The sequence below is a fragment of the Aquarana catesbeiana genome, linkage group LG06, assembly GCF_042186555.1.
Source record: "Aquarana catesbeiana isolate 2022-GZ linkage group LG06, ASM4218655v1, whole genome shotgun sequence".
In the NCBI taxonomy this organism is placed as follows: Eukaryota; Metazoa; Chordata; class Amphibia; order Anura; family Ranidae; genus Aquarana; species Aquarana catesbeiana.
In genome coordinates, this window is record NC_133329.1 from 282,315,800 (window position 1) to 282,331,216 (window position 15,417).

A 15,417-nucleotide genomic window follows, 5' to 3' on the forward strand; every position below is an offset into this window, starting at 1 on the left:
ACTTTTTCTCACAGAAGGCGATTTCGGCTCTCTACCGGCATGTGGAAGGCAATGTCTTGTGTAAATAAATAATTCTGCGCTGCTCATAACGTTAGCAGCTAACACACCAAATTGGATAAATGGTAAATGTACATACAAAATAATAAAGTGTAGCGCTAAAATGTGATATATCAAAACCCATATAGACCTTAGGTAACAGTGATACTGAGAATAAAACCCATAAAATCAATTATTAAACATGTATATATAAAAAAAAAAAAAATCACTTAAAGACTTTGTGAAAATCGTGCAAGGGAAATATATTAAATATAATAAATAGTCCCAGTCTATATATTTGGTGATGTAAAATTCATCAATGGAAACCACTGATGTGAGGAATCGCTTCAAGAGCTGCGATAAGTGATTGTAGAAAGACACCACCACCGTGTGAAAGGAAGGCTTACTGAATCGTTTGGACACGTCGGAGCATACGCTCTGCGTGCCAAACAGGCTTGTAGCAAGGTGGATGGACTCTGGATCAGTATCCCAAGTTTGTAATGAGGATGGAATCTGGATCAATATCCTAGGACCAGAATCCTAGTTCTCAGCAGGGTGGAGACATAAGGCCCATAACCTCCTTTACGGAGAATCAAATGTATTTACACGCAGCCACAAGCACCATCTGGAATGAGCCGTAATGAAGATTTGCAGCAGGTCACAATCGGCTCCTACCAGGTGCTGCACATAATCAATAACCGAATTCTCTCATACATTCAAGTTCTGAAGTTCACTGCCCTCCTAATGAAGCTCCACGCTGCAAAATGCATTGAAAGATAACTTCAAATCTGTTCTGGGTATAATCCAATGGTACCTAAGGGGACCCTAACTGGTGCCCATTCTCCGCCAAACGAGGCTTCCCTGGGGCTCCTCCGCCCCGCACTCAGCCAACTGATGCAAACCGCCTACTGAATCCACTGCGGCTACCGGCATGTGGAATGCAATGTCTTGGCCTCGCTGGACAGGGCGGTCAGCAGTAAGGTGCATATTACCGCTGACTCATGGTCTAGCAGGCATGGACAGGGACATTACCTATCTTTCACCGTGCACTGGGTGACTCTTCTGGCAGCTGGGAAGGATGCAGGAAAGGGTGCAGTAGTGTTGGAGGTTGTTCCACCACCACGCCTCCAAAATACTACTAGTGGTGATTCTGCCACACCTCTCTCCTCCACCCCCTCCTCTTCTTCTTCCTCCATGGCCTCTTCCTGTGCTGATTTGTCTTCGGAACCAGCGGTGCCCTGTAGGCGTTCAAGGGGCTACGCAAGCCCGCAGGCCAAAAGATGCCATGCGGTGCATGAGCTGGTGTGCTTGGGGGACAGGAGCCACACTGGGGCAGAGATTCTGTCAGCTCTGCAGGTTCAGAGGTGGTTTACGGCACACCAGCTTAAGGCGGGTATGGTGGTTTGCGACAATGGCACCTACCTCCTCTCCGCCCTCCGACAGGGACAACTGACCCATGTGCCCTGTTTGGCTCACGTCCTTAACTTGGTGGTGCAGTGGTTCTTGGGCAGGTACCCGGGCTTTCAGGATGTCCTGAGGCAGGCCAGGAAAGTCTGTGTGCATTTCCGCAGGTCATATAATGCCAGTGCTCGGCTGGCTGACCTCCAAAAGGAATTTAACCTGCCCAAGAACCGCCTAATCTGTGACATGCCCACCAGGTGGAACTCAATGTTGGCCATGCTACAGCAGCTGCACACGCAGCAGAGGGCCATCAATGAGTACCTGTGCGACTATGGCACCAGGACAGGGTCAGGGGAGCTTGTTTTTTGCATGCACTGTCCTGTCACCATTTGAGGAGGCCACGAGGATGGAGAGCAGTGACAGTGCATGCATCAGTGACACTGTCCCCCTTGTCCACCTGTTGGAGCACACTCTGCAGGGAATAATGGACAGGGCACTTGAGGCAGAACAGAGGCAGGAAGAGGAGGACTTCCTTAGTTCTCAAGGCCCCCTTTATCCAGACAGTGTTCCTTTGTGGCGAGGACGAGGAGGAGGAGGAGGAAGAAGAGGACTGTGTCAGCATGGAGGTGGAGCCTGGCACTCAGCATCAGCAGCAGTCTTCAAGGGATCGTTTACAGTCCCAAGAAACCCATGGACTTGTACGTGGCTGGGAGGAGGTGGCTGCAGATCATGTCGTCCTTAGTGACCCAGAAGACTCTGGACCGAATGCCTCAGCAAACCTATGCTGCTTGGCCTCCCTGATCCTGCAAAGCCTGCGGAAGGATCCTCGTATTCGTGGTATCAAGGAGAGGGATCAATACTGGCTGGCAACCCTTGATCCACGTTACAAGGGTAAGGTTGCGGACCTTTTCTTGCCGTCGCAGAGGGAGCAGGAATGCCTAGGTGCAGGAATACATGGTGCAGGAATACCTAGGGGCAAGATCTGACTTGGACACCTTTCCCACCGAAAATCCTCTGGGTTACTGGGTCTTAAGGATGGATCACTGGCCAGAGCTTGCACAGTATGCAATTGAGCTACTGGCCTGTCCTGCATCCAGCGTTCTTTCGGAACGCACATTCATTGCTGCTGGAGGTTTTGTAACCGATCACAGGGTGCGCCTGTCCACCGACTCGGTCGATCGACATGACCTTCATAAAAATGAATCAGTCTTGGATCACCACCAGCTACCAAGCACCTGATGCTGATGTAACCGAATATTTTTTTTTTGAAATGTCAGATCCCTTCAAGACTGCCTATGCTGATGCTGAGTGACTATCCTTTTATGCTGAGTGACTATCCTTATCCTCCTCAATGATCATGCTGATAGCTTGTAAGAATATTATTGGTTCTGGGCGCCGCCACCAGTGGCTAAGGCCCAATTTTTCAGCCCCTGTTTAACAGGGCGTGTAATTACAATTTTTGATGCAATATTTTGCAAGGAGGGTTCATTGCTGCACTCAACTAGAGTATTTGTGAGGAGTTGCAGTCTTGTGGCACCAGCACCAGTGCCTAAGGCCCAATTTTTCAGCCCCTGTAATTACAATTCTTGATCTAATATTTCACAGCAGAGCCCGTTCCAGCTCCCACCAAGAGTAACTGTGAGGACTTACAGTGTTGTGGCAACACCACCACCACCAAAGGCCCTATTTTTCTGCCCCTGTTCCACAGGTGCATGAAATTACAATTCTTGATCTAATATTTCACAGCAGAGCCCATTCCTGAGCCCACCAAGAGTAACTGTGAGGGCTTACAGTGTTGTGGCAACACCAACACCTAAGGCCCCAATCTCTGCACAGTATATAGGGCAGGCCCCTACTTTCAAACATCCAACTTACAAACGACTCCTACTTGCAGACGGAAGGAGACAACAGGAAGTGAGATGAAATCTACTCCTAGGAAGGGAAATTCTCTCCTGTGTTAATATGGGAAAAACGTGTCTCCTCTCCACTGATGCTTTATCACCAGTCCTTGTTTCCCTAAAAAAAACAAATTGTCAAAAAACATTTGTCATTGGGACAGAAAGTGAGGTAAAATCTTCTGAAGAGGTGCACAGACAGCAAAACAAATGTCACAGGGGTGATAACCCTTCCCTATGTTTTCCAAAAGACTTCAAATATATTTTTTGGCTGGAGCTACACTTTAAAAATGAACCAGTTCAAAATTACAAACAGATTCTACTTAACAACAAACCTACAGTCCCTGTCTTGTTTGCACCGCCTGTATCTGCTGTTCAGAGGGCCTGGGGCCCCACGCCTTTCCTTTTTTTAATTTGGATACAGGGTTCCCCTTAATATCCATACAAGACCCAAAGGGCTTGGTAATGGACTGGGGGGAGGGGGTACCAATGGCGTTTGTCTCACTGATTTTCATCCATATTACCGGGACCGGACATTACATTAAAGCCGCAAGCAGTTTTAAATGACTTTTATTCCTTTAAAAATGTCATTTTGTGCAGGACTGTTCTAAGCACGGGAAACATGCGCCAGTTTACAGGCATACTATAGACCCCCCCCCGGGTACGATATTTAAAGGAATATTTCACTTTTTTTCACTTTAAGCATCATTAAAATCACTGCTGCTGAAAAAATGGCCATTTTTAAAACTTTTTTGTGCATTGATACATGTCCCCTGGGGCAGGACCCAGGTCCCCAAACCCTTTTTAGGACAATACCATGTAAATTAGCCTTTAAAATTAGCACTTTTGATTTTGAACGTTCGAGTCCCATAGACTTCAATGGGGTTCTAACGTTCGTGCAAATTTTCGGTCCGTTTGCAGTTACTGGTGTGAACCGAACCGGGGGGGGGGGGGGGGGGGGGGAGTGTTCAGCTCATCCCTAATAATGAGCATCAGATACAACTGAAAAACTCCCAGGGAGGGATGTCCTTGCCATTACATATAGTTATTTTTGTAGTTTAAAGCAAGGCATCTACTGTCCTCCCTTTATTGGCAAATGAATCACATAGGAGAACTTCTCCAACTGTGTAATATGTGGTTTGTCATTGCCCAGTGTGGGAGCAATCAGTATAATTTTAAGAGAAACAAAAAGCCATTTAACACTCAAGTAAAGTCCAAGCTGTGTTTGTAGAATTAGATGTATATAAGTCCATATTCAAAGAGACTATCTGTCCCTTAAAGGAATGGAGGAGGTAGGGGAGGAGGTATCCCAGAGGCTGGCTGCATGGGACCAAGCTGGAAGCCTGACCGGTTTCACCAGCCACGCCGGCTGCTTCAGAGGCAATTGTTCACATGGGCGACATTGTTCACATGTGGTCAGGACTTTTGCATAAACATGAGAAGATCTCCTAATGGACTTTGTATAACATCCAACTTCAAACCAGTCCTGGAACACACCTTACCAAAGGATCCCTCTTTAAGGAACCTTCAGTAACATTCAGCCATGAGCCATATATTATCACTTTATAATGTGGAGGAGGAAATGTTATACATTTTTTGATTTAGTTGATATATATTGTGCCCCTCCAATGGGGCACAAACATTTATGAACATGTGTTAATACCTTTGTTTTACCCCTTTTTTCTCTTTTGGGAGAGGAAGATGTTCATACAACTTCCCTGCAGCTGCCATGGTTATGTGTGTTTTTTAATAATTGTGTGTACAAGTGAGGTTGAGCTTAGTCAGGTTTTTTACGTCTTTCTGTTTTTCCTCATAGATAATAGCCTACCATACTGTAAATGTGTGGTTTATTTAACACAAATGTGGCTGGGGGTCACTGATCCCTAGATACTTAAGCAAAATTTAACAGCATCCCTATGCATTAGTCAATTTGACTGAAGCTCTATTGCCCCGTACACACGGTCGGATTTTCCGACGGAAAATGTGCGATCGGAGCGTGTTGTCGGAAAATTCGACCGTGTGTGGGCTCCATCGGACTTTTTCCATCGGATTTTCCGACACACAAAGTTTGAGAGCAGGCTATAAAATTTTCCGACAACAAAATCCGATCGCGTCAATCCCGACCGTGTGTGGACAATTCCGACGCACAAAGTGCCACGCATGCTCAGAAGAAATTCCGAGACGGAACAGTTGTCTGGTAAAATTAGCATTCGGAATGGATAGAGCACTTTCGTCAGGCTGCAATGTTAAAAATTGTTTAATGCAGCGCACTCTCTTCTTCTTTATAATGCTAGAAGAATGAAGTAGTTTTGCTGCTCATATTCACACAGACTTCTTACAAACTTATTTCTTTATTATTTATCGTGATCCCCTCAATATATTTTGATTTGTCACATCTGACAACATTTTTTTTTGGTTATTTTTTTTTTTGGTTTTGTATTTTTTTCAAAGCTGATTTTTTTTTTTTTTGGGGGGGTTTGTATTTGTTTCAAGGCTGATGTTTTTTTTTTTGTTTTACTCCATAATATTTTTGTGTCTGTTTTGTGTGTCAAGTTACCACAACACCATTATTATCTTGTATTATTCAATCTCAAGGAGATTGTTTGGTGTTGGTGTCTCTTGTTAATTTCACATTGTATTTTTGAAATGTTCCTGCCTCCTCACAAACAAACTGTCCTTTATGAAGGAAAACACACATAGGTGAGTATAATTGAAACAAAAATTCCTTTATTAAGGGCTCAGAATCAAACAAAGAGGGAGGCAACGCTGGAGAAACAGCAGAACTTGGCGAAGCCTTGGACCCCCAGGGCAGATATCAATTATTTTACTGCAAAATTGGTGGCCTGAGGAGTCCATATCTAAGGGAATGCAGTCTGGTCCAGAAGTCCCAGAGATCTGGAAAGCAGCAGATGACATGTATGTCCCCAGGCTGTGGTACTACAAGAGGCTGCATATTTTGCCAGACCAGACTGAACCCAGGGTCATCACTCTCTGGTCTTCCTTCCACGCTTCCTTCCCGGCTGTGGCTCTGGTGTTGGAGATGTGGCAGGAGGAGGAGTAGGACCTGGAGGAGGAGGAGGAGAACCTGGAGGAGGAGGAGGACTATGGGTGAGGTGACAAATGTGGGTTGCACATGTGAGTTGGCCCCTTAACCCCTTATTTAGAGCTTCCAAAATTAAGAACTCACACAGGAGTTGTTGGCCCTCCTCCATCTGCATCATTTTGAAGGCAGTTATGCCAGCAAAGTCCTCCTCCACACTGTGTGGTGTTCTGAGGGCCTCAGTAGCCTTCCAAAAGAGGCCTATGTCAGCCTCCTCCAGGTTACTCCTCTTCCTGCCACTTTGTCTTTAAAGGTGTAGGGGAGGGACCTGGATATCAGGCAGCCTGCCTGGCCCGGCCACCTCCTGGCTGAGACTTCCCAATGTATGAAAAAGGGACATGGTTTTAGTTTTTGCATCATCAATCACAATCCTAAATTAGTACTCTTAACTAACATCTATTTAACATCATTGATTGGACAACCAGCAATATTTAGAAGAATGCTATACCTGACTCAATCTGGGCTCCTCATCTGTGAAGCTTGTTGCTGCCTGGAAGGCCCAGGTTGGGCGTCAGAAGCCTCAGCTGGGGGGGAAGGAAGCATGGAAGGACGAGTGGAGAGTGCTGGCCTGGGTTCAGTCTGACCTGCCAGAAAATGCAGTCTGTCATAGTACCACAGCCTGGGGATATAAATGTCATCTGCAGCTCCTGATCTCTGGGAATCCTGGACCTTCTTGTGCTCCCTTAGATAAGTGCTCCTCAGGCCACCAATTAGGATCTTCAAATAGGTGATGTCTGCCGTGGGGATCACCGACTTCACAAATTGCAGCAAATTATCCAGCGCTGCCTTCCTCTTTGTTTCGTTCTTATAATCAGGGTGGTTTACCTACCACAGACAGGGCAGCTCCCTGAACATATCAATGAAGATTGGCATAAAGTCCTAATCCTTCAAGATATCCATTTTCACTGCAAGACACAACACAAGACAAATTCTAATGTCAGCCTAAAGTCTTCTAAACTTGTGCAAATACAGGCCTCAATCTAGAAGCAGTATAGGCCCAATGTTAAATCTTACCTTCGCTATCACGATCGGTGCCTCCGTTACTCCTTCCTCCGCTCACAGATCGTACGTGCTACGCACACGTGTTACGCTTTATAGACACTGTGCATGCGTGAAACTCCGCCCACCCCTGACATTCTTTATAGTCTATTCCCCGCCCCTTCTCATTCGGCGCAGTGGGGGAAGAGCACATGGCGGAGACACAGCAGGTGTCAGATAATTACACCAACGAGGAGGAGGAGGAGGAAAGCCCGGAGCCTGAAACATCCCAATCCAGAAGGAGACGATTTAAGGCATCGAATATGTCCTTTGGGGAGCTGTTGGAGATGGTGGACATCCTGAAGAAGGCCGACTATGACGGGAAGTATGGACCTTACCCCAACCCCAATGTCAGAAAGGCCAAGATCATGGCGAAAGTGGTCAAAAGTCTGCACCGGAATTTCGGGGTACGACAATCGAAAGATCAGCTCAGGAAGCGGTGGTCGGACCTCAAATTAAGGGAGCATGAGCAGTACAGAAGGATCAGGAGAGTGCTGCAAAAAAGTAAGTAGTTGTCCTGTGTTCCTATTCTTTATGTTTAGTATGTTCGTGCTGCTCCATGTGCTTTACTTAACTGTTGTCCAGTTTAAAATGGCAACTTTCATGTTCATGGGCACATTATTCGTTTGTATGAAACATTGTTCGTTCGGCCTAGAACACACCATTGTTTTGGCCATATGCATTTTAAAACATTTTTTATGGCCTACTTGTCTGAAAATAATTTGGTTGTGTAGATGGGTTTGTAACTAGAATGAAATGCAAACTAGATTCTGTGTAAGGAGAGGACACTCAGCAGCAGTTTTCACATCTGGAGCACTAGTGTGGGACACAAGAATACCCTTTTTATTAGGGGCTCCAGTGTATACTATAGGGGTGTCTCCATCTGTGAAGCTTGTACTAAACAGGTAACTATTCAAGCTTGACAAAGGACAATAACATTTCAACATTTTGGAACTCAGCCAAAATAGACAATTGTACCCCACTTCCAAGCAATGTTTCATATTTATAGTTATGCCATCTGTGTGCTAAGTATACCTATTTGTTTTTACATAGGGGATAAAAGACTCGGAGGACACCCCTCATCTGAGGAAACCACAGACCCCCCACCTCTGGAAGAAGTGGAGACCCACCCAAGCCAAGCAGAGCAGGAGGAGGAAGACGTGGTGGAAATTATCACCACAACAGGTGAGTGTCTGCGACCACAGGCTCAGGTAAGAGATGGATGCTGGCATATTTATAATACATGGTGTGTTTTTGTTTCTATCTTTTTAGGTGATCGAGATGTTGTGGATCCAGGGCATTTCACCTCTGAAAGTGCACAGATCCTGATCAGGGAGATCATGGGGTGTAATAGGGACTTGGAAAACATCCAGAAAAACATCAATGATGTTCAAAAAAAAAAAGAAGAACATCATTGATGTTTTAGGGAGAGTTTAAAACAAATCCAAATCCCTTTGTTTTTTTGTGAGCTAAAAATTTATACAATTTTTTGACATATTTGCGAAAAGCCAAATTTTGAAGATGCACACAGTGTGTCAACATGTGCTATCTGCCATCACGGGAGATCAATGGATGCATTTTGGGGGTGCAACCCCTTCCTCAATAATAAAGTAGCTGTGAGGAAGGGGTTGCACCCCAAAAACATGTCCCTTGATCCCCCATGATGGCAGGTAGCACATATTGACATTCGGCAATTTGTGTGCATCTTCAAAATTTGGCTTTTCCTGAGGTGACTTCACCCCATCTGAACGCAATATCAAACACAGTTTGTAAATACTCATGTCTGATATTGCCTTCAAGTTCTACCAAATGTGAACTTTGTAAGTTCAAGATTTGTGTCTTTCTTCTTGGTTTTAAACATGCCTGTTTTATCTTAAATGGACATTGCTACTTTTTCTAATGTGACCCCAAAAATTGTTATACAATAAACATGTTGGTTTGTTTTAAAAACCTTTTCTAAATGCACATGTGATTGTGCTGGTATTAAAAAGATTGTTAATCAAGAATGTGTGGATTATTGTTTCAACGCTCCAAAACTTTTGTTGTGCTCTAATTGATGTTTTCAGTGACAATTGGGGTTATTTCCTAAGGGAAAATCCACTTTGCACTACAAGTGCAGTTTTAACTGCACTTGTAGTGCAATGTGTTTTGCCGTTAGTAAATAACACCCAACAGTGCTTTGTAATGTTACACAATCACACCATTTTCAGGACTCACCACATTTCTGTCAGGGTCAGCTAAAAGAAACACAAGCAGTAAATGTCACCAAAGATTTTAGTAGTTATTTTTTTTTATTATTTGAAAAAGGTTTCAGACATTGTCTGGCATATTGATAGCCCCCCTATCCACAAAGTATTCATGGTATTTTAGCCGGACATCACGGGCACTCAGGGGGGGGCAAGCCAGGATGGCCACTTTCAAGTGCTGTCAGGATTGTTTCATTTAGAATTCCAGCCCTCAGGCCCAACTGAGCCAGCATAGTTGGCAGAATGTTGCCGTAAAAAGTTGTGTAGAACACAGCAAGCCAGGATGATATGATTCAGTTTGCACTCCGCCATGTGTATGGGTGTAAGAAATAGGCGGAACCGGCTGGCCATGATACCAAACGTGTTCTCCACCACTCTTCTGGCTCTGGCCAGCCGGTAATTAAAAAAACCCTCTGGTCCGGGGTGAGAGTCCTCATCGGGAATAGCCGCATAAGATGGTCCCCCAGCGCAAACGCTTCATCCGCAACGAAGACGAATGGGAGTCCTTCCATATTGTCTTCTGAAGGTGGCAAGTCCAAGCTGCCATTCTGGAGATGCCTGTAGAACTCTGTCTGGGCGATGACTCCACCATCGGACATCCGGCCATTCTTCCCCACGTCCACATACAGGAACTCATAAGTAGCCGACACCACCGCCAACATCACAATACTATTGAACCCCTTATAGTTGAAATAGTATGACCCCGAGTTGGGTGGTGGGACGATGTGGACGTGTTTCCCATCAATTGCCCCTCCGCAGTTAGGAAAGTCCCACCGCTGGGCAAAGTGGGAGGCCACAGTCTGCCATTCCTGTGGGTTGGAAGGAAACTGTGGAGTCAAACAACAACAAAAAATTAGTCATTTTGCACATAAACAGGGAAAGCAGATTAGACACAAACATTCTTGGCCAGCATCAGTATAACATTTATTTGAGGGAGTTTTTAAAGACCAAAGTATAAGGTACACCTATCAGATTCCCCCCCCCTCTCATGGGCCATTTCTAACATTTTAGGGGGGGAGCTCTTGGACAGGTAACCCTCTCCACTTGATTGAGAGATGAATGCCTATATAATGTGTATTACTTTGGCCAGCCCCTCCTTAGTTACACTATTGACAGCCCACTGGACAGGTAAGAAGTGTCATAATACAAAGATATAAATACACACTGTACACATTTGAGCACATTTGGAAATTCTGCTATTACCTATCAAGATAATAATAGGATACAAAAACTTTAAACAGTACCTTTTGAAAGTATTCAGGCAGGCCCTTGCACTACATGCTTCGGGGAATTCATCCATAAATATGACCACAAAAGAGATGGGTATAGTGTGTATAAGTTTGGCAAAGTCAGCAGATAGATGATTGAGGATAGATAGAGAATTGGTATCAGCTGACTTAGCAGTTGGGGGGAGGGAGGGTTCCAAATTATTTGGGGACCCCGCAAAAAAGCCTCTGGCACTCTGGCAGAATTTAAAGCACAAATCACATTTTAAAACATTTTAGGGGGTGTTTGGGGTAAAGCACTACTATGGAGCTGATAAAATACATTGTTAAGTGACTACATGAGGTGAATATAGGGCCAGGAGACCATGCTGGGGAGGTAAGTGAAGGCAAATATGTATGAAGGACAAAAAAATTACAGAAAAATCCAGCATGAATGAGGACAAAGGGGACATTTACAGCATATTCCAATCATGGTAATTAGGGAATGAGGAAAGAAATACAATATATTATCAAACATTAAATACAATACAATGTGATGTTAAAGGATAAAAATCTTACCTTAATATACTCCTTTTGCAGGACCTGAATGATGGCAAAACAGGTCTCTGGGATAATGATCCCCAGAGCCTGGGGGGAGATGCCTGTCAAGAAATTCAAGTCCTGCAGGCTTCTCCCCGTTGCCAAGTACCGCAGGGTGGCGACGAGCCTCTGCTCCAGAGTGATGGCTTGCCTCATGCAGGTATCCTGCCTGCGTATATAGGGGGTCAGCAAAGCCAACAAACGGTGAAATACAGGGTCCGTCATCCTGAGAAAGTTCCTGAAATCATCAGGATTATTCTCACGGATCTCACGGAGCAAAGGCATGTGACAGAACTGTTCACGCTGGAGCAACCAATTCTTGGTTCATGAACTCCTCCCCACCCTGTTCATGGAGTGGACTTGTATCAAGGTAAGGACCCCAACACCAAGCCCCCACACAGCACGAACTCTTGAGGAGTACGTATACGGAACATGGCTAGAAAACAGTCGGCTGCTCAGAACGAAGTAACAGAACGCACTGAAGAACAGCAAGGCCTGTGAAGAGCGACCTGAAAATCAGTAACGAACAAACAAGAACACAATGATAAATAAATGCGAACTCACTGCACGCACTGAAGAGCAGATACAAACCCACAAGCACAAACTGAACAGCAGAAAACGATCTTAAGCTACGAGTCTGAAAAAGCACAAATCGTCTCTCACCAAACTACTACTACTACTAACATGAGATTAGCAAAAGGAGCCCAAAGGGTGCCATGCTTGGTTAGGACCTGCCCTTTTCTAGTCTTGTCGTATGTGGAGTACGTGGCCGCGTTCTTGGCGATCTGAAATTCTGACAACTTTGTGCGACCGTGTGTATGCAAAACAACTTTGAGCCAACATCCGTCAGAAAAAACCCATGGATTTTGTTGTCGGAATGTCCGATCAATGTCCGATCGTGTGTACGGGGCATATGACCAGTTTGCCTGCCAAAAAAAGGTTACCCTGTTTTTGAATAACATACTGTATTATAGAGTATATATCTTATTTGCAACATTGTTTAAATAAATACCTTGTCTTACGAGGAATTTAGTCATTCTGTTGTTTATTTTCTCCTTCCTCTGTGATGAGTGGGAGGGTCTGCATGCTATAGTGGCTTGATAGGTTGCAGGTTTGTCATAAGAGAACAAATTCTGAGAAAGATAGTGAGCAATCCAAAGGGTAGGTGCATTTTAGGGGAGGTCTATACATCCAACATGTCCCCAGTTGCCATGTTGACAAAGAAGGGTCTTTTGAATCAAAGGAAATCATAGCTTGTCAAAATTATAGGGTAACTTTTAAATATAAAATTTCAAAATGATTTAGATAAAAATTATTTATGTTATAATAGTTTTTCTTTTTTTTAACAAAAGTGAAGTTACACTTTAAATGTTGATATACTATATATTTTTACATTTAAGTAACACTTTATATTAACACAAAATAGATTATATAAAAAATAATAATAATATAATGCAAGTGTCATGTTTCCTCGCCAGGAACGTCTTTGGAGAAAAAATCGTGCGCCTTTCAATAATGGAACATGCTATGGAGTGGACCTAAATCGCAATTTTGATGCCCAGTGGTGCAGTAAGTGGTTTAATTAAAATGTCTGGCTAGGTTAAAGGGATTGTAAAGTCAGAAGGTTTTTTATTTTAGTGCATTCAGCACCCCCACCCCCCCAGCCCCCCTAACACATACCTGAGGTCCCTCTCTGTCCAGCAATGTCCACGAGTGTCTCAGCCGTCCGAGATTATCCCTCCTGATTGGTTGAGATAAAACAGCAGCAGCGCTATTGGCTCCCGCTTCTGTCAATCAAAGTCAGCTAGCCAATCAGGAGAGAGAGGGGGCTGGGTTGGGGCTCCGTGCCTGAATAGACACAGAGAGCTGTGACTTGGCGCGAGTACCTCCATAGCAAGCTGCTTGCTGTGGGGGCACTCAACAGGAGGGAGGGGCCAGGAGCACAGAAGAGGGTCCCCAGGTAGAGGAGGATCTGGGCGGCTCTGTGCAAAATCACTATACAGAGCAGGTAAGTATAACATGGCGCGTATCGGCTCAATATCCTGAGGGCGTCATATGACGCCCAGTCAGGATATTGAAACCACTTTGCGCCGTCATTCTGCTTTATGGCGGGCAGCATGTGGTTAAGCACAAATTTCTGATAATTTTATGGAGAGGACTAAGAAGATATAACCTTGCCAATGGTGCAGCAGAAAACATATAGCACAGTGAGGAAGGTTTGTGGTCCAGGATAATAGGACAGCCAAAATTAGAAGCGGCGCCCCCCCCCCCCCACAGTTGCGGAATGCCGGCCACCTGCATATCGGAGGCAGTGCGGCCACTTTATTTTACCTCTCAGCCCAGTACGCCCCCATAAGACTGGCGCTACACTAACAGTGTAGCGCAAGCCGGTGGGGACCCTTTTCATGCTGCCCCCCTGCAAAATGCTGCCCTAGGCCTGGGCCTTGTCGACCTAGGCCAGGATACAGCGTTGCAATTACATCACTTCCGGTTATTGTAAACCGTCAGTAATTGGAGACTTCGATGAACTGCTGTTTTGACACAACACCAGCAACCGTATACACTCCATGTACACAGTATTATGAGCAGATATTTTTACTCTCATACTAACCAACAAAATGCCCGCCACCGCAGCAACAACAATTTTTTCCTTTTTAACCACTGTTGTGTCAAAACAGCAAACTCTTCATGTACCGGAGTGTACACGCTTTCCGGTGTTGTGTCAAAATGGCAAATTATCGAAATCTCCAATTACACTGTCAAGAAGGCACAGCTCCCAGACTTTCCGACTGTGTGCTTATGATCATTATCATTATGATGATCAAAGCACAGGACATACTTTACAGGGTCAGTGTCACATGGCTGTTAGGTACTGACTTTGTTAACTTTATGGCTGTACTGTGTGTTACAGACTGTAATATTGTACAGCCATAAATATCAGCACCCAGCAGCCATGTAACACTGACCCAGTAAAGTATGTGCTGTTCTGTAATCATCATAATGATAATGATCAAAAGCATGAGATGCTATTTTACACGTTTGTCTTCTTTTTTTGTTTTTTTTGGGGTTGGGGCAGTAAGAACTCGCAGCTGAGCCCCCCCCCCCAACACCACTGCTGCCCTTAAATAACCTTTCAACCAAGCTTTCCAATTATGTCCGCTTTTTAATTTTTTTATGCAGACCTGAATGAATGCGTTATGTAGGTCTATAGGAGTCTGGATGTAATTGGACTAGTGTCCATTTACACCTACCTACCTCCAGGTCTGTGCAGGTCTAGAAAAAAATGGAAAAGGACTGCGTCCTTTTCTATTTTTCTAGACCTCAATGTGAAATTTGACAGATCAGAGGTAGCCTAATCTGGCTACCCATAGAGACATCACAAGTCCACCCCTGTCTGCTGTGTTGTATATCTGGACACAGACTGAGGAGGCATGGATGTCAAAACACTGACATCTGCCCCATTCGGCTCCAATTCAGCAGGGAATCTGCTCACGAATCCTCTGCGGAGTGGAGTTTATAACAGACTGGAGAAAGATAAATATCACTAAAAGACAAAGCTAAAGTCCCATTCACATGATCAGAATTTCAGACTAAAAATACTGCTTTTGAAGCGATTGTGCGATAATCTGATCCTTAGTACACAGCTCATCTAAAATTATCTGAAAGGACAAACACAAAAATGTTTCTACCATCATACAAGAATTTTCGTACTTTAGTAGCCTCTTCTTTTTAGATATGAGATTAGCATGCAAAAAAACTGGACAATCAGTCATCCCATAATCTCATCATGTGTACCAGGCTTTCATTTTTTTTAGTCGGGTGGGCAGGGTTTAGGCTGGGGCCGATGGCGGGGTTAAGGGTGGGGTCAAGGGTGGGGTTGGGGGGCCCCGTTAAGT

At 44.6% G+C, this 15,417-nt stretch overlaps 1 pseudogene; it reads left to right on the plus strand.

Annotated features, from left to right (window-relative positions):
• Positions 1–15,417, plus strand: part of LOC141146803 (carboxypeptidase O-like) — a 166,940-nt pseudogene that overhangs the window by 113,735 nt on the left and 37,788 nt on the right.